This window comes from Mauremys mutica, chromosome 1 (assembly GCF_020497125.1).
Source record: "Mauremys mutica isolate MM-2020 ecotype Southern chromosome 1, ASM2049712v1, whole genome shotgun sequence".
NCBI classification, from domain to species: Eukaryota; Metazoa; Chordata; order Testudines; family Geoemydidae; genus Mauremys; species Mauremys mutica.
Window position 1 is genome coordinate 208,887,794 of NC_059072.1, and position 22,034 is coordinate 208,909,827.

The window sequence follows — 22,034 nt, forward strand, 5'->3', positions numbered from 1 at the left end:
ATTGTTTATGCAAGGGCAGAAGAAGGGGAGGGCATTTGGGATTTTGGAAGACTGCCTCTGAAGAACCCCTCCACAAGCCTTTCCTCTGTGATATTAATAACAACAGCAAGTCCAATTTCTAATACACATTTGTTATTTTATTACCATTTCATTTCCATATAATCCAGTGCAGTCTATTGCTGTGCAGTTTGGGGTGGGATTTTTTTGAACTGTTCTTTAATGGGAAGTTAATATGTCTCTGACAGGGGAGAATACATCCTCTTGTTTGAAGAAGATAAGGAACATTTGGGACTATATAAGGCTCTCTGACAATTAAAACTTGGCAGTTTGCCCTTCCCACTGGAGAGGTTAAAACAAAGGTTTCAGCTTCTCTATCCTACTACAGCAATATCAGATTAACAAATCTGTGAGCTCTGAGTACCAATCACACATGATCTTACATTTGCCTTTTAAAGCATAATTTAAATCATTTCTTTATTGACTCTTTTAAACACTGCTGCTACATATTTTATGTTTACTTCTTTCCTAAATGGATTTTCTTGACAGCAAAACATTGTCAGTCTTTACAAAGGAGAGGAATTGGTGAAGCAGTTAAAGATTCAGGGCCCGATTCAGGGCCCATTTCAGGGCACATCTACATTACAAAATGATGTCTACTTAAATTACATCAGCATAGAGCCTCTACAGTAATTAAATTGCTTTGAGTATACTGCGCTCTTTGTGTCGGCGGCATGCATCCTCACCACAGCGCTTGTATCAATTGTACTGTCAGTGTGGGGCATTGTGGGATGACTTCTGAAAGCCAGTAACAGTCAATATAAGCAATGCAGTGTCTACACTGACACTGCGTCGACCTACCTACATCAACACTGACTCTCCACCTCTTGTGGAGGCACAGTTATTAATTCGGCATAGCAGGGAAGTTACATTGACAGGAGTGAAATTTTAGTATAGTCACTTACATTGTTAGGTCAATGTAAGCTGCCTTTTGTCAACCTAATTCTGTAGTGTAGACCAGGCCTCAGTTGCAAAGCTCCCATTGACTTCAACAGACATACAATGAAACCCAAAGTGCCTTGAAGTCAGATGCAGACAGCTACAGTACAGTCATAAGTTTCTAAACCTTACTTTAATCAACACATTTGTCCCTCTGTAGTTCAGAAATACTGTCCTTTCCAAAGTTGCTGCTCTGCGGGCTTATTAGCGATCCCTGTGAAAACTAACTGCTATGATGTTCTGAAAGCTCTTTAAATAGGATGTTATTGGAAATGAATGAAGATTACTTGAAAGCAGTACTGGGAACTGAATTTCATAAAATAAAGTGAGAAACAAGGTAGGTGAGGTAATGTCTTTTATTGGAAGGGACAATCTTTCAAGCTTCACAGAGCTCTTCCTCAGGTCCTTGAAAGCTTGTCCCGCCACCAACAGAAGTTGGTCCAGTCAAAGATATTAGCTCACCCACCTTGTCTCTCTCATATCCTGGAACCAATATGATTTCAACAACACTGCAAACATATAATAATGTGCCATACAAAGATAGCTAAGGTGCTACAATGTTAAACTTTGTGCAGTGAGGAGACATGTAGGGAAGATGGGAAAAGGAAGTGCACTTTTGCTGGCTTGTGTCTATACCAATTCCTCCCTCTCTGTCTCTCTCTCTCTCTCTCACACACACATACTAACAACACACACACACACACACACACAATAACAACCCACATTTAGGAGTAAATGCTGCACTCCATAGGCAGGCCAATGGGAGCTTTCCTTGCTGATGGACTCAGGGAATAGTCCCAGATTCAGGGAATAAGTAGAAGACTGTGTAAGCTACAGCCCCTTTTTACAGAAAAGCCTTTTAACAATTATGCAATTTACTATAGCTTTCAAGAATGTCATAGACCACTTGAGTAGTGTACTTTTAGCTATTTATAAATGATATTTCATATGAGGTGTCGTTGGCCCTGCAAATATATTTTCTACCTAGGACTTTAATAAGTAAATCTTTGGCCTACTTTCTCACTCCCTCAAGGTAATCTCTTGCTTTTTAATCACCCAACTAATAAAGATTAAGGACCTGATTCTGATCTCACTTACACTGGTATTAATCAGTAGTTACCCCCATTGGCTTCAAGCCCTTGTTTTCTTCCAATATCATCACCTAAAGAAAATAGTTCATGCGCCAGGGACAGTAACTGGTAAAGTAGATCGGAAGTATTCAGTAAATATGGTTTTAGTGTCTCTGCAATAGGCTACCCCAAGGAGATGGAACAAGGAGTGACCCAGAAAAGGTCGCGTCTCAGGATATTCAGGAGACACTGCAATCCATAACTGGAATCTATACTATCCTCCTGGCCAATTGGCATAGTTTAGTAAATATGCTACTGTATTGTTATGTGAGCAAATGGAGCGAGAGGAAGAGCTGTAAAACATGTTTGGGGATTACTGAGTAAAGCTGTTTCCATGATGGCTGTATGCTAAACAGATCATAGTGCCAAAGGGTTGCTTCCCAGAAGAATATTATTCTAATAAGGGAGCGAGAGAAAAAAAATGCAGGGGAGGGACCAACGAGTCAACTGGAAGCTGTGTTTGTACCAAGCTATCTCAGCCACTGCCTCGAAGCTCAAATGTCTGAAATGAAGAAGTGCTTAAAGAAATAAAATCAAAGAATTCAAGAAATAAAAAGCCCAAATGATCCTGTGCAAGATGCACCAGTTTTTCACAGACTAAGCCTTTTGCTGCATCCAACCAATGGTGCAAAATACTTCAACTTGGAATGAGCTGTCAGATTGGTTAAATACACAAAGTAATTAGCTCTTTGTTCCCTGTGTTCTCATTATTTAAATGACAAACATCAAGTGAAAGTTTTAATGAAAAGCTACCGTATTCAACATGTGAAAAATGCTCAGTCATTGTGTTTATAGAGACCATGTATGTGACCTTAAATGATCATACGAAACTTTATCTTCACAAAACCAAAACAATAAAAACCAAATGTTTGCATTTTATAGCATGTATATTGCTATAAAAACAACATGCTTTTATTGATTTATGTAAAGATCTGAAATACACTACAGTCTTCTATGACTAAAGGAATTGTCCTCCAGTGTAATTTAAACTTCCTTGCTCATTCATAACCACAACCACAAGGTTAAATTGACCTTCTCTGTTCTTCTGAGCTTCATCCCTAAAAAATGCACCAAAAACTTCCACCCCTGCCAAAATTAGGGATGTTTCCTCCCCATCAATTTTCAGTCAAATGCAAAACTCCAACCCAGGTATATGACTAAGTCTTTAGTCACATAAACAAAATGCCTCATCTTAAATAAATTAGTAATTGTCATTCCTTCTCTCAACTTTGTATAGCTTTCTCTTGAAAAACAACATCCTAGATGCACAACAATTGACATATAAACCAGGATCCTTTTAGAGGACATTGCAAACACTCAAGCCCAAAGAATTGCAAACCCCGAAGCAGATGTTATGTTCTCAAACCATATTAATATATAAATAAAATAGTCCATGAGATGACAGAGCAGAGCTCTCAAGTGGAAGAAAGGACTCCCTAAAAGCATGATCTATCCTGTTTGCTCCTCAAGAGAGTTCCAGGCACTTTTCTCTTGTTGCTCTTTGTAAAGTTGGAACGCCAGATTCAAAAGCATCTTTTCCAGCTCAGAATTTGAACAAAGCCCTGATGGGTGGCAAAGAAAGGGCTTTAGAGAAGCTTTGAATGGAAGACTCCAAAGCAGGCATTTAGGAATTACTGACTGCTTACATGATTTATTACTCCTGAAACACCCCTCCATGGGACTGGTCTAAGATAGTCACTAATAAATCAGTCTGGTGGCACGCTGCTGGTGTGCTGCCCTGTCAGCTGATAGCCCCCCAAATAATGTGATCAAATTGCAACTTTAAGCTATGTGCTGATGGAGAGTAAGTCTCTAAGGCAAGTTATAAATATACTGAGTGGAGAAGGTGCGATACCTGCTGCATTTTCACATGTCCCTGCTCAGTGACTTGTGTGTTGAAGGGGGATAAATACAGATGACAAGAAAAGTATATTGACGTGAAACAACTCCCCCTCCCCCCATGAAATGACAATTATTTTCAGGTCGCAGCAACACTAAGTTTCTGTTTCTCAGTGCTAGTTTTTATTTTAGAAGAAAGAGAAACTTAGCAAACAGTGCCACTGTGATTATGATGAGTGCACGGATTCTGAAAATTCCATTGCTTGCATTCCAGCTGGCTTGAACTTAACTGTGTGTGTGGATGTTGGGGGATGGTTAAATGTTATAATGTTTAACATTATAGAGAATAAAATAAAGGTTAATTTGCCCCTCACTCTAATTTATCCCCTTTATCCCACTCTGGCAGTATAAACGGACCTTAAAGTGTGTATAAAATACAATTATGGTCTCTTTACACTGCCTCATAGTTTAAATGGGAAACAGACATTTTATATTTAAAAGTATTTGCAATAATTGAGGCATCCCTCCCCCCAAAACAGGAAGAAAAAAGAAAGAGAAAGGGAAAGCTAAGATACCAAAGTACCTACGTTAGCCAGCTATGGTTTAGGATCACAATGAAATCCATATGGTGCCTAGGTTCTATTTTTCCCTAACTGGCCTGCACGTAAATTGTCCCCAAATGGTCCTTTAATATCCTAAAGCTCCTCTGTTGCCTTAGTAGATGCCAATTGTCAGTCTAATTAGAGGAGAAGGAATGGGGCTCACAGCAGCAAGTTGACCCAGGGCTGTAAGACTTACCTTCTTACCACAAATAAAAGAAATTTAAAAAAAATGGTTTATGAAACAGAGCTAAAGAAATGGGCAGGTAAGAGGGAATCAGTCTAAAAATATAGCTTGTGTAATGCCGAGAACACTAGGCCCCCTTGCTGGGTCTAGCCACAGTTCTAAAGAGAGGTGACTAAGAAATGGGGGGAGATGGTCTTGAACTTTTGCCCCTGAACCAAAGTTAGTCTCCACTCAGAAAAAAGCCTGTTTTAGAAAATCCTCCTCCTCCTTCCCATGCTCCAATTCCTGGCCTATTCGTGTCTCCCTCCCGACGGCTCTGGGTCTCTGTCATCCTCTATAGAAAGTTTGGATCCCTCCCTCCATTTCTTCTTTCAAAAGTGCTGGTCTCCAGGGCCAGCAAACCCTCCTCTGCTATATCTAGCCTCTGCCAGGGCTGACCAGTGCTCGGCACGGTACAGGACATTACTGCAGTGCCTAGAAGCCCCAGTCATGGGCCAGGGCCCCATTGTACTAGGTGCTGTACACTAGCATGTTTGGCAGTCCCACCGTGCCCACCAGTAGCCCTGCTGCACTGTCACCACCGCCGGGGGCAGGACAGCCAGGATTCTCCCTACAGCTCCTCCGCCTGACTGCCAAGGGCTGCTGTAACACAGGCTGAACAGGCAGCCTGAGCACCTTGCCTACCTTCTCAGTGATCTCTGCTCCCAGGGCTGCCCTACAGCTCCTGAGAGTGGAGCAAAGGAGCTGACAGTATTAGGGACACCAGGTCGGGAGACAGAAGAGGGTCGTTAATTACTGGATAAAATGTCCTGTAGTTTGTCTACACTGGAGCTGGAGGTGTAATTTCCAGCTCGAGGAGACGTACCCAGAGTAGTTCAATCATCTCCAGTGTAGACATACCCAAGGGGCTAGATAACATGGGGCTGCAGGTTGGGCAGGGAGAAGACAGAGCTGGAGGTGTAATGGAGCAAATCCCATGGAACTTCTAAAGACCAAGAGCAAATTTTAGCTGGATCTTGAAATGAATGGAAAGCAAATAGAAGTGTTTGTGGATATGGACTATTCTGGGCATAAGGCTTGAGGTCAATGTGATATCCATTTTCCATTAATTATACTTAGCACACATAATACAGCACTTGATTTCAAAGAAAGAACTTTACAAATATTAACTAACTAACATGTTTCAATGGATTGGGCCCTGGCCTGGGACTCAGGAAACCTGGGTTCTGTACTCAGCTCTGCTACTGACTTTGGACAAATCACTTCAGCTCTCTCCACCTCTGTTTCCCCTCCTGCCTTTTGTCTGTCTCATCTATTTTGGCTAGACATTTCTCAGGGCAGAGAGTGTTTCTTACTACATGTACATGTAATGGCTAGCACAACAGGGCCCCGACCCTAGGCATTACTGCTATATAAATAATAAAAGTTCTCCTTGAAAAAAATACATTCAAAGCTCATTCATATATGGTAGATATATTTTACGTGCACACATACACTCCACATTGTGTAAAAGTTAAACACATTCCACACAGACCATATCTGACACAAAATTACAAAAACAAGTAAATGAAAAGTTGAGGCATCTAACAGTACATATGTACAGTTCCTGCACCCAGACACACACCTCATCACTAGGACAACCACCATACACCATAATACACTATAACCTTAACTCTACTCTAGTAAGAATGCTAGCTTTCCAGCACCCTGTTTTCCAAACTCCCTACTACCATAAACAGTCTAGACATCATCCTCTTCCTCGCACCCCAATACTCTGCTATTATCCATTCTGCACAGTTCTGGAAAAACTTTCTCATTCATGTTTGAGGAAGATGGTGACCCCTGACAGAATATAGTGCCACCATTTTCCCTGCAGGAAGAATGGCCTCACTCTGATTAGGAATAGTGGGAAATGATGGCCATTTTGAATGGGCATTTTTCTAATGGCAGCTCTGTAGCCTTGTTCTCCTTGGTAACCATAGGAGTAGCAGGTATTTTGAAAAAGCAGTTCTTTGTGGAATTCTCTGTAGTAGAATGTTACTCACCCGACAGAGAAACTTTCAGTTATGAAGAATGTTGGCCAAAAAATGACCATTAATTCTAATAATAATAATAATAAAAAAACCTACCTTAAATTAAGCCAGTGCGTGAGATTTCAGTGACTTGTAACTATGTGGGAAGCCTGAAGGGTCTGCATCATTCAATTATTAAGGTCACATCAGATATTAAAATGGTCTGACACACGGTGCTAAATTTATTAAAGGACCCATTTATTAATAAATTTTAATTCAAACTAATTACTTTATTTGCTGGTAAATACTCTGAAAATTCATTCGCTGCCCAAAGAGAACATGCTGTAGTTTTGGGGAGATCTTCCTCAGATCTAACAAAGTAATACCTACTTTAGGTACAAAATCCATCTCAGCCTGTGGAATCATGAGTAGGACTGTCATAATATATACATACATACAAAGATATTCTTAGCAAGGATACATTTCAGGATGAGGTTTAATTTCAGGCTCATGTTTTAGCACATATGGATTGGACAGCCAGAATTTCCTACTCTGTGATATTAAGATAGATTTATCAACTTGCATTCTCATACTGATCAGTGAAACAACTGGAAAAAATATATAAGCTGAGTAATAACTAACAGTACATTGCACAGAAGTATAAATCAAAGCAGTGATAATCCCCAGACCCAGACACTCATTAGTAACCTCTAAATAACAGTTAAACTGAAGCCTTCTGTGAGTAAGAAAACTAGACAGTTGTTGTTTTAATAGCAACTCCCTGTTTTCTTCCCCTTTGAGCAACATGTGTCAGACTGAAAATATAATATAGATTGCGCTATATTAGTGGATCTGAAAAATGCAAGGAAATTAATGTTCACAGATTATTTATAGCATCAGGCAAGGGCTGTCTCTCCTCAACAGATACTGGCCAGAAGCATGAAAATAATTTAATGGCAATATGTGGCCAGCCCCGTTGCATTAAAATAAACACTTTTACCATGCTCAGCACTATTTATAGAATCCTAGATATGTAAGTGCCCTCAAGGGGTGATCTACTGCGTCCCCGTACTGAGGCAGGACCAAGTAAATCTAGCCATCCCTGAGATGTGTTTGTCTAACCTGTTCTTAAAAGACTCCAACCTCCATCTCCCTAATAACCACAACCTCCTTAGGTAACCTGTTCCAGTGTTTAACTAACATGCATACCAATGCTCTCATTGTCTCTCTAAAATATGTTAATGTAAGACAATCAGAGGGAGTGCTTGGGCTTCTTCCATTTAGCCTTACAGCCAGGAGCATCAGAAGCTCCCTAAAAGTGGAGGGGCCACCGGCAACCAAACCATAGCCCTGCCCCCACACTGCCCCTCCCCCGAGGCTCCCGCCTGATGCCGCCCCTTATCCCGAGACCCCACCATCACGCTGCCGCTTCCCTCCAAGACCCCACCCCCGCTCACGCCTCTCCACCCCCTTCCTGCTGTCACTCGCCCTTACAGCCGCCCTCTCACTTTTAAAAGTGATGGGGCAATGGCCCCATGGCCTCCCCCTGTTCCGGCACCCCTGCTCACAGCTTTCCATTAAGGTGGAGCTGACAAACTATAGGGCCTCTTCAACTAGATAAACTAATTTAGCCTAGAAAGTAAAATCTTGAGAACGAAACCATAGGAAATCAAGGGCCAGATCCTCAGCTGGTGTAAGTTGGCATAGCTTCAGTCAAATCAATGCAGCTGCACCAATTTGCACCAGCTGAGGATCTGGTCTTTAGTACCTTTCTACCCTTAAACACTTAAAATAAATCCCAGAAAACTCTCTTCACTGCTGAGCTATGAGTGCAACAGAGGAAATAGAATGCAAAGCCTCAGACTCACTTCCAGGACATGGCTGACCTGGAATGCAATTGTGCCTACACCGAACAATCATTAAACTGAACTCACAGACATACGTATGCCACAGAAAGCAGGGAACACACTGAATCAGATCTTTGGACCCCTCTGCCACCTGCTTTGCACTGTTTAGGGAATGCAAGCAGTGGCCAGAGGCCTAAAGGGGCAGCTGGGGATTTCCCTGATTTACAGGAAACTCCGGGTGGTGGAAAGCTGCTGCAGCATGCCCTATGTCACCCCCTTTCCCCCGAATCCCTTCCAAGCAGGGGCATTATGGCGTGGAACAGGCAGGAGAGGGCCAGATTGCAGCAGGGTTTGGCAATCTCTGACCAGGCTCCTGCTGGCACAGTTTAGAGCATTACCTGGGCTGTTCTAAGCTGCACTAAGGGGTCAGTCCCAGATGACTTAAAGCAGTTTACCTTCCCCCAACCCCAACCTTACCCCTGAGTTCTGAGCCAAGTGCAGCTTGGCCAAACCTGGGGATCTGGCCCACACAGAATTAACTTCAAATATTAAAACCACTTATAATGAAAGTACCCACAATATTACAAATAGCTATCAATCTTACCCAATCCTGGTGCGGGATAAATAGATGGGCTATTGATGTTAACATACGGGTGACAAAATTCTGGAAGGCAAAGATTCTCTTCTCCTTAAACCAGGGGTGGGCAAACTTTTTGGCCTGAGGGCCAGATCTGGGTATGGAAATTGTATGGCAAGCCACGAATGCTCATGAAATTGGGGGTTGGGGTGAGGGCTCCGGCTGGGGGTGCAGGCTCTGGGGTGCAGGAGGGTGGGACCAAGGGCTTTGGAGGGCAGGAGGGGGATCAGGACTGGGGCAGGGGGTTGGGGTGCTGGAGGGGGTCAGGGATGCAGGCTCCGGGCTTCGCTTACCTCAAGCAGCTCCAGGAAGCAGTGGCATGTCCCCTCCTCCAGCTCCTATGCAGAAGTGCAGCCAGGCGGCTTTGTGCGCTGCCCTGTCCGTAGGCACCGCCCCTGCAGCTCCCATCAGCCACAGTTCCTGGCTGATGGGAGCTGCAGGGGCAGCACTTGGGGGGGGGAGCAGTGTGCGGAGCCCCCTGGCTGCCCCTACGCATTGAAGCCAGAGGTGGGACATGCTGCTGCTTCTAGGAGCCGCATGGAGCAAGGCAAATCCTGGACCCCACTCTCCAGCAGGAGCTTGAGGGCATGAACTGGCTGTAATGGAGTGGAAGAGACAAAACCTTTCAGCAGCTGGCTCCATTTACCGAAAAATCCACAAATGGGAGCAGTTGTGTCTACAGTATGATAAATCCAGTGATATTGCTGAATATTTCACCACCTTTGAGAGACTGTGCACTCTCCATGCGATTCCTGAAGATCAAAAGATGACCACTTTGGTTGCAAAATTGACTGGGAGAGCTTTGCCATGGACAGTGTCCAAGACTCTGGCAGTAAGTTCAGGAGAAGGGTGTGACATTGCACGCCATAATGTTTTATGAAAATATGTTTATGAGTGTGAATATAAGATAACTGGAATATGCTTTATGCAAAAGGTCTCTTGTAAGGTATCATTACAAAGCTTATAATCTACTGAGTTTGTTCATCCTATTTGTATGCATGTATAATTCTTATATCTGAAACTAGAAATATGAAATATAACTCTGAGGTCCTATTGTAATTACGCAAAGTATGGGCCATTAATGGTGGCTTGGAATCTTGATGGCTACCATTGACTAGGACAATTGGTTGTGAATAGCTCTGTTTACTTGCAAACCTTCCTGGGGACCTTCAGGCAAGCCCTAAAGAATGAAGGCTGGGGTCTCATAGAACATGTGGCCATGTCACATGATACTCGAACCCATCTTAAACCTGATGCTTTTCCATTTAGAACAGGGGTCGGCAACCTGCGGCTCCCGGCTCGCCAGGGTAAGCACCCTGGCGGGCCGGCCCGGTTTGTTTATCTGCCGCGTCGGCAACTTCGGCCGATCGCGGCTCCCACTGGCCGCGGTTCACGGTCCCAGGCCAATGCGGGAGGCAGGAAGTGGCGCGAGCCGAGGGATGTTCTGGACGCGGCTTCCTGCCTCCCGCATTGGCCTGGGACCGCGAACCGCGGCCAGTGGGAGCCGCGATCGGCCGAACTTGCCGACGCGGCAGATAAACAAACCGGGCCGGCCCGCCAGGGTGCTTACTTTGGCGAGCCGGGAGCCGCAGGTTGCCGACCCCTGATTTAGAAGGAGGGGTGGGGATCCAGAGAGAGACAAAGGGTTCCCACTTTGGGCCAAAGCTATAAAAGCGGGTGGAGCAAGACAAAAGGGGCACTACTTACCACCTGAGTTGGAACTGACAAGGACTGTACCAGGGGCAAGGATTGGGCCCAGACTAGGAAGGAGTCTAGTCTGTGAAAGAAGCTTATTGGAACATCTCTGAGGGTGAGATTTATCTGTATTCAGTTTCTTAATGTATTAGGCGTAGACTTGCGTGTTTTGTTTTATTTTGCTTGGTAACTTACTTTGTTCTGTGTGTTATCACTTGAAACCACTTGAAACCTCCTATTTTTTACACGTAATAAAATCACTTTTATTTATTAACAAACTCAGAGTAAGTGATTAATACCTGGGGGAGCAAACAGCTGTGCATATCTCTCTATCAGTGTTACAGAGGGCAGACAATTCATGAGTTTACCCTGTATAAGCTTTATACAGAGTAAAACAGATTTATTTGGGGTTTGGATCCCATTGTGAACTGGGTGTCTGGGTGCTGGAGATAGGAAACCTGCTGAGTGGTTTTCAGTTAAAGCCTGCAGCTTTGTGGGCGTGGTTCAGATCTGCATGTGTGTTGCAGCAGACTAGCATTGTTTGGCTCAACAAGGCAGGGTTCTAGAGTCCCAAGCCATCAAGGAAAACAGGCTCCGAGGTAGTTTCAGCACATCAGGTGACAGTCCCAAGGCGGTCTCTTTGACTGAACCCGTCACAACTGCTATTTGGAAAACCTCTGCAGAAAATGCTACAATGCCCAGTTGGGGGTGGAGGTTTTCAAGTTGGCAGAAAATATTGTTCTGCTCCTAAAGGCTGGAACTCTCTAGAAATAAGCTTAGTCTGGCTCTGAGAGGATAGTTCCAATTTAAATGTTAAAAAATGCTATGCAAATTATTATTTTAAATGATTCTTTGACCAATTTCCTCATTACTGGTCAGAAATCAGTGTTTCTAGATTCCAAGGCCAGAAGGGACCATTTTGATCATCTAGTCTGCCCTCCTGTATAACACAGGCCATAGAAATTCCGCAAAATAATTCCTAGAGAATCTCTTTTAGAAAAATGATCAATTCTGATTTAAAAATTGAGAGCAGGATCTGAGCCCTGCCTTTATATTACACAAATTACCACCCACTTTAAAGTTGAATATTTCAGTATTCTCATGTTTTTATACTTGTGAGTATGACCTTTGAAACTTCTTGGGTGAAACTCTGGCCCCATTGAAATCAATAGCTAAACTTCAATGGACATCACTGGGGTCAGGATTTCCCCCATCATATGTCCACAAATTTCTTGGTTTTAGCTGCAGTAAAAATCCTGGTCCATGCACATACGATCTCACACCTGGGTTTCTGCAATGCTGTTGACACTGGTCTGCCAAGACCCTATCTTCAGCTGCTTTAGCCATTCCAAAAGCACCTGTCATTTTTACTTTGCTTCACTATTCACATCTCCCTTCTCTTTCTTCACCTCACTGGGTTCCTAGACCTCTATTGCTATTAAAATTCTTGCTTCTTACATTTCATACTATCACCCCTGCCATTCCTTCCTACCTTTCTTGTTATCACTCCTACCTTCCTGTTCACGCCCTTCAATGATCTTCTCACTATCTTCTTCCCACAGTTCACCCATCTCAATATCACACTTTGTCCCTTCTAGCTCCAGCTCCCTGACCGGCTTCATCATTTTAAACCCCATCTCTAGAGCCCTTTACCTCTAATGATCAGATCTCTCTTCTCTTTCTCTTCTTGGAGGCCCAGCAGTTTGCTTTCACTCCAGACTACCAGTTGTCAACATATTTGCTTTTATTATTAATTGTCTTATGTTTATGTGCTATGTCCTTCCACTTTCCTTCCCTAATGCACTGTGTAATGTAATTATTGGATATATTATGCTGAGAAATTGGGTCAATACTGACAAAGAAAAAGACCAACACCTACTGACTCACCACAAGCACTTTCTGCAACCCCCAGAAAGCATCCTATCCATGTGTTGACCCAACCTATTCCTAGTTAGCTTGTGGGATCACAGGAAAAAATTCCACAGCGGCACAGTGGTGGCTAAGAGGAGCCTCAGCTCAGCAGGTCCTCCTAGTGAACAGAAACCCAATGACAGTCAATAGAGCCATCTAAGTAGCAGCAGTCCTGCTCAACTGTCCCTTAGGAAGCAGCAGCAGCAGCAGCAGTCAGGAGGACACTGTGGGTCCAGTTTGGCCCTCCGATTTGACTTCCGTTACATCTGCCTATCTTTTGTGCAGGTGAGAGCGGGGAGAGGCTGCAGGAACCCAAGTGTTCACTAGGGCTGGTGGAAAATTTGTAAATATCAAAGATTTTTGGTGAAACTTTTTTGCTGTTTCTCGACCAGTTGACAGAGTGGTTGGCATGATCTGAAAAGTTAAATTTTTTTTTTTGGCGTTTTCTGTATTTTTTGACTAGCTGTGGGGTTCACAGGGAGGCGCGGGCGTGTGAGAGAACAGATTCGATACATGCAATCATTGCATGTGACTACATTAACATGTGTCCTATTTCAGAATTACAATATAGGCAACACACTGCCTCTTGGGTTCCATAAGACACAAAGGACATTTCTGATATGGCCAACACATGTGTCCTGGGGACCAATTCTCCTACCTGCAGGATAGAAGCCAGTGGCCTGGGACCCAGACAGGCGCCATCTTATATACACATGTTCTGAGTGTTTGCCAAAAATAAACCAAAATTATGAATGGACTAGCTGCCACATTCTCATCTCAGTTAAGTCAATGAGCACTTTGCCACTAACTTCCGAAGAGTTGGGATTTGGCCCTAAATGAAGATCAGTTGTTCATACAAGACACCTGAATCAAATATGACAGTCATGGATGTTCAAAAGTAAATCACTTTCAATGGGCACAGATATCTAGCTGTGATTTTAAATAGTCACTTGACCATTAGGCTTATATATTTCAGAACAACTGCAACTGCGTGTTTCCATGTATAAACGGTTTTGGTTACATTTTCATTTGTGCGCATGCTTTTAATGTGTGGGTTTTCCCATGAGATTCAGATTACTGTGTGATTAGGTTTTTACCTGTGCTGAAGCTGGACATGTGTAACAAATGTGTAATGGTGGGAATTAGCCTTCTAACATTTATATAGGCTTCCTAGAGCCAGTAGAGAACAATGGGAATAAGTTAGCAATTTGGCAAGATCCTTTCCTACTGGAATTGCTGAGCATTATCAGTCATTAGGAATCAATATCTATCCCTGCCTTGCCACTCCAGATCAGTTCTGCTGAACATCCAAGCTGAGTAATTGGCGTATTTCAGGTTCTTTGTTTAAAGTCAAGGTATGGTAGAGTGGCACTTTTTCTTAGCAGATTCTGATCTCTCCTGCTGTGGGTCCCAGGAGACGTTGGAGAAGGGCAAAGGAGGCTGAACACCTCCTCTACACTCTCACAACCCCTGCAGTTCCTGGGGCTAGGCAACTTCTCCAACTTGCCGCCATGGGTAATGACTTCCAAGGGGTAGCTGTGGCAGCCAGGGACTGCTGGAGCATACTGCCCTCTGACCATGCCTTCCTCCCCTTACAAACCTACTGCGGTATGGTACGGAGCCAGCGATGCCAATTCTACACCCCCCTGGGAATTCTCCTACACTAGAGCCTGCAAGCTCTTTTGTGCTGCTAGAAAAACCTAAAGCAGCCTTATCAGGGCTGAGCAGCCACCCCCTTGTCTTCATCCTCACCTGCAAAGCATCTAGCCTGCTATGAACTCACCTCTGTAAGGTGCTGAACAAATGAAATCAATTTTATTATTACTGATGCATGCATGGATGCACACACACACACAGGTTATTTTGTCATTGACTTCTATAGTGCCAGGATCTCATACCTAGAACACTCCCAAGTCCTGTTAAATACTGATTATTAAATAATCTGTGCACCTGGAGCTTTTGCCTGCCCTGGCTATGAAGGAGTTAAAGATCTGTATACAACAAAATGAAAAGGGCTGTTTAAAATTCTCCTTCCAGTGCAAGTCATCACTCCCCATATGGTAAGATATTTATCCCAAATACATGTTGTTCAGTAAATCAGAGGACATTTTTTTTTAAGTTCTATGTAGCAAAATGTCTCTGTGCATTGCTGTCATTGTAACTGTTATGGAACAGTCGGCAGCATAGATTTCACTGGAACAAAATATTTTTGGCACTGTCCTTTTCCCCCTCATGGATAGTTCTCTGGTAAATACAAGCTTCTTTCTGAATAGGATTGGCTGCTATGGTTCCCTGTCTTGTACACATAGCATTAGCTTACCTGATAGAAAACTTACAAGCCCTAGAAAACCAATCACACAAAAGAAAGGGACAACAGTTTTAACTTTGCCACTAATTTCAGCCCTGGAAAGCAAGTTCTTCTTAGGACAGTTCTGCAACTCAAGTTGCAAGAGGGACATCAATCCAATATACACCCACTGTCCACCGCTCCGGGTTTTATGTAGTTGTTGTTTGTAATTTATTTCTAGGGCTGGTACTAATTTTCAGTTTGTCAACCCTTGACTCATAGAAGCTCTTCCCCTGCAAAAAGGATGCATCTCCCTGCCGAGCACAGGAAAAAATGTAACATGAAATTCAATCCTTTCCTGATTGGACAGGAGATGAGAAGAGGACAAGGGAGAACAGCATGATGAGGAAGTTCTGTCATTTCCAGAAGGAAGCATGAGTCACTGTGCAGAGCATTTTTGGGAGCCTGAATCAGAGCTGTCGAGGAAGTCAGTTCTTGGACAGTTTTAAAGTTTGGTTTAACTGTGACTTTTCCAGTGAGCTGCTTGCATCTGTGTGAAGACTGTAGATATAAAAAGCTCAGATTACACACCGCTAAAGAACAAGAAATAGGACAGACAAGGGAGCCCCAGGGTGAGAGAAAGCTCAATGGAAGTATTTGCAAAGGAAGATAATTTGATGTACATTTGTAAAAAAATATAAAATAAAATTAGAAAATGCACCAGAAGTACAGGAGAAATGCTTTTCATGCTATATCCCAGCACTTGCTACGGCAATAAATTGGCAAACCCCACAGCATAGAAAAAAAGTATTGTAACTGAAAAATTAACAGAGGGTTACTGCCGTGGGGGGGGGGAGAGGGGAGCAAGGGAATGGCACAGCTCCACTGACGGCTGTAGAGCTGTGCCTATTTACACCAGCAGAGAATTTGGCTCAATTACTTGCTTGACATTCACATGACAGAACGATACATTCATATTTGTTTCAATGATGCTGTTTGTATATTAATACACTATACCACTCTCTAGAGGGAAGATGGATTATTTAACCAGTATACACATTTTTTTTGTTGTTGTTAAAAAATTGTCTCAGACAGATCATGGCATTTTTGAGTAAGTTCTTTATTGGCTGCTGGTAAGTTTCAGGGTAAATTTAAAATGTTTGTTTTAGCAAACCCATAACACCCTCACTGGTTTAGGATCCAGTTATTTGAATTACTGGCTCACCCCACGTGCCATTCTGCAACAACAGAGATCAGCAGAGACACTCGAGCTGGAGCCTTTCTGATAGAAGAGAGAGGGATCTGCTGGCAGGGTGTCCCCTGTGTGGAGTCCTCAACTTTGCAATTCACTGCCTTCTTGGTCAACCACAGCCCTGATCTCTTAACCTATTGCGGGCATGCTGCAAGGCTTTTCTTTTCTCCCCAGCATCTCACAAGGGGGTAGGCTGAGGGAATGATTTTATTTTGTTATGCCTGTGGAGGAGGACTTTCAATACGATTACATCTGCTGAGGCATATTTGTATATTTATTGTTAGATCAGAATGAGCAGTTTCTGAAGATATGTACTGTGAAAAAATACCTTTAAATTAGGGCACCCAAAGCAGAGGTGGAGGGCTGTTTATATTTTGTACAGATGAATAAAATCCATTCATCACCACCATCTTCATTCTTGGTCATGTGGGAGCCAAGTTTCTAGTCTCTTGATAAGCTAAAACTGCATATAAAGTAAGCCAGACTTTCTATAGGATGCATGTTCCCTTACTGTATTTGGGAGCAGAGACCTTTTGCTGACCATGACACACAGTAGGAAAAGGAGTCACTGGTGGCAAGCCAGGAAATAAGCTTGTGCCTATCGACCTATTTTGTTTGCTTGAAGAGGATGTAAAATATGCTTATACTAGTGGCAGTACAGTTACAGTGCAACTCATAAACAATGGCTTGGAACTCAAAATACACAAACACCCCATGTAATTTAAGCATTCCATGAACTTGCCCTCATCTAACAATGCCATCCCATCAGTAGGAGACACACACAGCAAGGGCGTCTCTACACTCCAGAGAGTACACACATAGCTACGGCTCTGTAGTTATGTTGGCACAACTCTGTAGTGAAGACGCCCCCTACAGCAATGGAAGGAGTTTTTCCGTCAGTGCAGGAACACCCCCTCCTCAATCAATGGTAGATAGGACAACAGAAGCATTCAACTGAGCTGCATCTATACTGGAGGTTGGCATAGCGCTGGCGCTCTAGGGTGTGGATTTTTCACACCCTTGACCAACACAGCTATGTTGATTGGCATTTTAAATGTAGACCAGGCCTAAGAGACATGAAGACAAATTAGTGCATTCAATTCTGTGAAATGACACACTGGGTCAAATTCAGAAGCTCCATGTAAGTTAGTGTCAGAGCTAATCTACTCTTAAAATGTAGGCTGACATAGCTACAGCGCTCAGGGGCGTGAAAAAGCCACACCTCCTGAGCTTTGTAGCTGTGCCAACCGAACCCTCTGGTGCAGATGCAATTAGGTCGATGGTAGAATCCTTCTGCTGTCCTAGCTAGGGAGGTGAAGTTCCTACAGCAATGGAAAACCCCCTCCCAACGCTGTAGACTGTATCTACATTACAGGTTTACAGCAGTATAACTACGGTGCCATAGCAATCTTAATGTAGTCAACAGTAGAGTTCCACACACACTAACTCACTCTCCTTTAGATGTACTTACCCTGTGACAAAGCAGGTGTAAGGGAGTCTCAGCTGGTTTAACTTGGATGAAAAAGAGTCAAAAGATGGTGTAGGTTAAAGTACGCTCTGGTGTCCAGTTCCTCGTCATGAGGCTGACGCAATCTTTGATTCCTTATACAGCAACAGAATCTGTGTTTGAAGGAGCTAAAGAAGATTGAAACAGGGAGAGGTCTCACTCCCCTAATCCAGGAGGAAGGGGAGCTGTGATAGAGCATGGTTCACCCAAGCCAGGGAAGGGGGGGGAGCTCACCCTCTGCTTTTCTCTCTTTGTATAGGTTCCCTATTCCCTCTGACCTTTAAACTCTGGGCATAAGTAGGTCTATGGGAGTCTAACCAAGTGATAGTGAGGCTTTGTCCGCACTCAGAAATAGTCCTGATTCAGCAATCAGTGGCCAATAATAAGTAAGGCTACAATTTTGTCACAGAGGTCGCAGAAGTCATGGGATGTGTGACTTCCAGAGACCTCTGTGACTTCAGCTCCAGGGTGATGGGGCTGGAGCTGACAGCTGGGACTCCGCAGCTCCCGGCTGCCGCAGGGACTCCAGCAGCTCCCAGCCACCACAGGCAGCAGGGGGATGCTCTGACCTGACCGCAGCTCCTGGCCACCACAGACAGCAGAGGATCTTCGGAACTCCAAGCCGCAGAGCTCCTAGTGGGCGGAGGAACCCCAGAGCTCTGAGCCACCATGGATGGTGGGAGCCCCCAGAGCTCCGAGCTCAGGCCCCCGCAGCTGCAGGCAGCAGGGGAGCCCAGAGCCCCAGCTGCATTGCATGTGGGACCCTTCTCCCTACTCATTTTATCATGGATATTTTTACTAAAAGTTACAGGCAGGTCACAGGCTTCCATGAATTTTTGTTTATTGCCCATGACCTGTCCGTGACTTTTACTAAAAATATCCGTGACAAAAATCATAGCCTTAATAATAAGTGTAGCGGCCCCTGTGCTGACCCCAAGTGTAGGCAAAAACAAGTGTTTTTTGCTAATGGAAACCCTGCTTGCCCTTGTCTACACTTATAGGTCAGCGCCAGTCCAGCTACACTGATTGCTGGCCAGCGACTGCTGACTCAGGGCTATTCCTGGATGTAGGTAAGGCCTAAGTGAACATGAGGGAGGGTGAATTATAGTATTGCCAGCCACAAGAGTCCAAAACTCATGGGTCAGGCCCACTAAAAATGTGGATTGACTTAATAACCATGGGGCATTTTAAAAAATAATAAATTTGACGTTCTTTTCATTTGCCTTCTGGTTTTGAGCCTTTCAGATCCACATTTTCAAGCCCTTCTCTGTACTTTGAGAGCTCGAATCTTACTTTTTTAATGAAAACTGATGTTCTCACATATTCACTTGACTCCAGGAGCGGGGCGTTAAGAAAAACACCAAATATCTTGAGACTAAATAAAATCTTGAGAATTTGTAACACTGACTTTATCACGTCTTTATTTTAATTAGCTCGGTAGGCCAAATTCAGACGAGGACAAATCTGTTTTCCTAGATAACATTCATTCACTTCCCAGCACTGGCTATATCACTTTGCATTTTTTAAACAGCAGTAAAACACACACAACATCACTCGAGCATTAATACATTTTATACAATAAATTGCATGAATTCTTCAAGAGCAGATCTTACATAAACTTAGGACTTGAAAATGATTTTTTACATTTGTTTTAATGACAAATTCATCATTTTACTAGACCAAGTCTGATTCTTTTCATTTTGCTCTCAGCAAGAGGAATGAATGTTTATTATTGGCAATAAAAATAGTCCTGCTATCATAAAAAAATTGCATTTTTACAGCCCTCGGTATTTAGCCTGCAAAGTTCTTTGCTCAAAATATCTACAGATGATTTTCACATTTGGAAACTAGGGCATTTACTTTTTGGAGTACTATAAATACAAATCTTAACGAATAAGGAGCTGTTTTAAAAGCAATAAAAGCACTTGAAATCCCTATAATTCCTCACTTGCATACAATAGCAAAGCCAAAAAAAAATCATTAGGTTGGATTAAATGCTTGTGTCCATGGGCACTTTGCTGCGAGCCTCAAAAATAAACATGGAAATAGTAACAGAAAAGTAGGAAATGATCTTGTTCCTGATTGTCCCTCCCTTGTACCTGGAACTCCCCCTGATTTCATTCACTGTCTTACAGATTCATAGACTCTAGGACTGGAAGGGACCTCGAGAGGTCATCGAGTCCAGTCCCCTGCCCTCATGGTTTTCACACCAAGTGACAGAAGACAATGTCCTAAGTGTGAAAAATGTCACAGCGAGGGGCATGATAGTATTCCCTGCGTACTCTAATTTTGCACCACTTATGAATACATACCTAATGGGGGAAAAAACTTTATTACAGTGATTGCAGATAGCAACTGCTATATTTAAGGTTACATTCCAACTTCTTTGGTAACCCTCACCACTGCCCCCATTACCACCCTTTTCAAAGTCTCATAAACCTTCTCAAACAAATCCTTTGGGGTTGAAAATTTGCATGTTTGGTCTCATCACAAAAGTGATTTGGGGTTATTTTTGTGCAAATCTGAGTAAGCCCATATTTGAGCTATTCAGACGTTAACAAAAAGTACCCTTCTCCATGAGCTGTAATCAGAAATTTAGCACTCTCACAATTCAGAAATGACAAGTTAGAAACATCACATTTAGCTAAGTGAGATCTCCAAAACAAACATAGACTTCAGACCCACAGCTGAACCTGAGGAGGTCACTTGGTCACACAGAATCTTACGGTAGGACCAGGGCCTGCATTTGTATTGTTGATCTCATGGACCAAACTAAATCTGAAGAAAACCAGTTCATAAATGTTAAAACTACTCAACCTCTAAAATTAGCATCTAAAATGTCTATTGTACAATGGCACGTCAGCACGTCAAGGATGAAGTAGAGCAGCGATTCTCAAACTTTTGTACTGGTGACCTCTCTCACACAGCAAGCCTCTGAGTGCGACCCCCCCCCATAAATTAAAAACACTTATTAATATATTTAACACCATTATAAATGCTGGAGGCAAAGCAGGGTCTGGGGTGGGGGCTGACAGCTCACACCCTCCATGTAATAACCTCGTGACCCCTTGAGGGGTCCCAACCCCCAGTTTGAGAACCCCTGAAGTAGAGTTTGCTGAACACCAGTGCCCCTGAGGTTCAGGCACTGTGGATGAATTAAATTCCCTCTGGTACCTGCAGAAGAATGATGAGATCAAAAAGGAAGAAATGCACCAGACTAGAGAGATTTTAGCTAGGCCCAGTGGGAGTTTCACACACAGAGGGTGTGTTGGAATCAGGGGCGGCTCTAGCCATTTCGCCGCCCCAAGCACAGCAGCACGCCACAGGGGGGGCGCTTTGCCGGTCGCCGGTCCCGCAGCTCCGGTGGACCTCCCACAGACGTGCCTGCGGAGGGTCCGCTGGTCCTGCGGCTCCGGTGGACCTCCCGCAGGCATGCCTGCGGATGCTCCACTGAAGCTGCGGGACCAGCGGACCCTCTGCAGGCACGTCTGCAGGAGGTCCACCGGAGCCGCCTGCCGCCCTCCTGGCGACCGGCAGAGCGCCCCCCGCGGCATGCTGCCCCAAGCATGCGCTTGGCGTGCTGGGGCCTGGAGCCGCCCCTGGTTGGAATGGACCCATTCTGAATAATCATTCTCAGAACCTGAAGCTTACTGATATTACCCAAAAGAATCAGGGATTCTAGCAACAATACAATCAAAATGGACAAAAAATGATGGTTATTCCATTGAACTGAAATGTGCACCGAACACAGAACAGCATGCTGGACCAAATTTTATAGTGGGGTTGCTGAAAGCCATTAAAGAAAACTGTGAACCCTGTATATGATGGAAACCACTTCAAACCAAGGGGTGCTGCTTCTGCATCCCCAGCACCCCTAACTCCAGCACCTATGGCAGTGTGAGATACCATGTCATATAGAACCTAAGATTCAGTAGTAAATTTCCCAAGATGCAAGAACCTGAAGAAAAAATTAGCTGAGGCTGGTATCAACTACTATCATGTGGGTCATAAATGGTTCCAGTAAGATTAATATCTTTGTGTTTTTGCTCTGGGTTGATGCAGTGCTACCTGCAAAGCAGAAGATCATTCTGTTCCTGAATGCCTAGCAAATCAGATGCAATTCCTAACCTACTGA

The 22,034-nt window shown here is 43.7% G+C and overlaps 1 long non-coding RNA gene across 2 annotated transcripts in view; it reads right to left on the reverse strand.

Moving 5' to 3' along the window:
• Positions 1 to 14,864: 14,864 nt before the first annotated feature.
• Positions 14,865 to 22,034, reverse strand: part of LOC123365427 — a 77,196-nt gene continuing 70,026 nt past the window's right edge. For both annotated transcript variants that reach the window (XR_006577579.1, XR_006577580.1), the window contains 2 exons: positions 17,864 to 18,027; positions 14,865 to 15,701 (listed from right to left, as the gene is read on the reverse strand). This is a non-coding gene — a long non-coding RNA (uncharacterized LOC123365427). The remainder of the gene's footprint in view (positions 15,702 to 17,863; positions 18,028 to 22,034) is intronic.